The sequence below is a fragment of the Gavialis gangeticus genome, unplaced genomic scaffold, assembly GCF_001723915.1.
Source record: "Gavialis gangeticus isolate Ggan-Ray unplaced genomic scaffold, GavGan_comp1, whole genome shotgun sequence".
Lineage (NCBI taxonomy): Eukaryota > Metazoa > Chordata > Crocodylia > Gavialidae > Gavialis > Gavialis gangeticus.
In genome coordinates, this window is record NW_017729024.1 from 52771262 (window position 1) to 52772374 (window position 1113).

Genomic DNA, 1113 nt, shown 5'->3' on the forward strand with positions numbered 1-1113 from the left:
TTTTATCTGCCTGCAGCCGAAGTAGGTCAGGGCCTAATCGACCTGCAGGGTGGCTGCTTTCTGCCTACATGCACTGTTGAACTACATTTTGCTACCAGAAGGAAAAGCAAGGCTAGGTACAGACATTCAAATTGGCCAGTGCAGAATTAATCCAAGTTACATGGTTTTCTGTAACCGGTGTAGTTTAGATCAGTAGCAAACAGAACACACATTCATCCTCTGGTGGGGGCAAGGGAGCAAATCTTAGACTGGGGCCCACCATTTTTATAAACCAGTCTGTGTGCGCCAACCTTCTGTTCTGTTATGGGTGTAACCCAGTTCAAATCACTTATACTGGTAAAAGTGTAATGCTTGTACTTGGCCCAAAGGAACAACCGTAATAAATAGATTATGAAAAAGGGGCCAGAAGGAGATACGGATGAAAGTTAGGGGCAAGAAAATTAAGCTAATTTAGAGAGTTCTTGGTGAAAGAGCACATACAGCAACGAAAAGCTCTTAAATGGTCATAAACAACTTGAATAAACCATTGCATAAAAGCAAAATAAAAACTTTGCCGCCTGAAAATAGAGTTTGACTTTTCACTAATGTGAATATGACCTGGGTTCCATTCTGAGCTTAGATGCTGAGCTTCTGAGTAACCTTGCATGAGGCATTTCCCTTCTATGCCTTTTTCTCTTCATCTGTAAAATGACAATAATGATGCAGACCTCCATTGTAAAGTGCTTTGAGATCTGCTGCTGACATGTATATAACTGGGATATAGTTTCATAGTTTCGTAGTTTGTGGGGTCAGCAGGGACCTGAGCAGATCATCAAGTCCGACCCCCTGCCATGGCAGGAAAGAGTACTGGGGTCAAACAACCCCAGCAAGGTGATTGTCTAGCCTCCTCTTAAAGACCCCCAGGGTAGGAACCAGCACCACTTCTCTTCGAAGTTGGTTCCAGATCCTAGCCGCCCTGACCGTGAAGTAGCACCTCCTGATATCTAGCCTAAATCTACCCTCTGTCAGCTTGTGACCATTATTCCTGGTTACTCCTGGCAGTGCATGGGGGAACAGGGACTCCCTTAATGCCTGCTGGTCCCCTCTGACTAGTTTGTAACAGGCCACTAGATC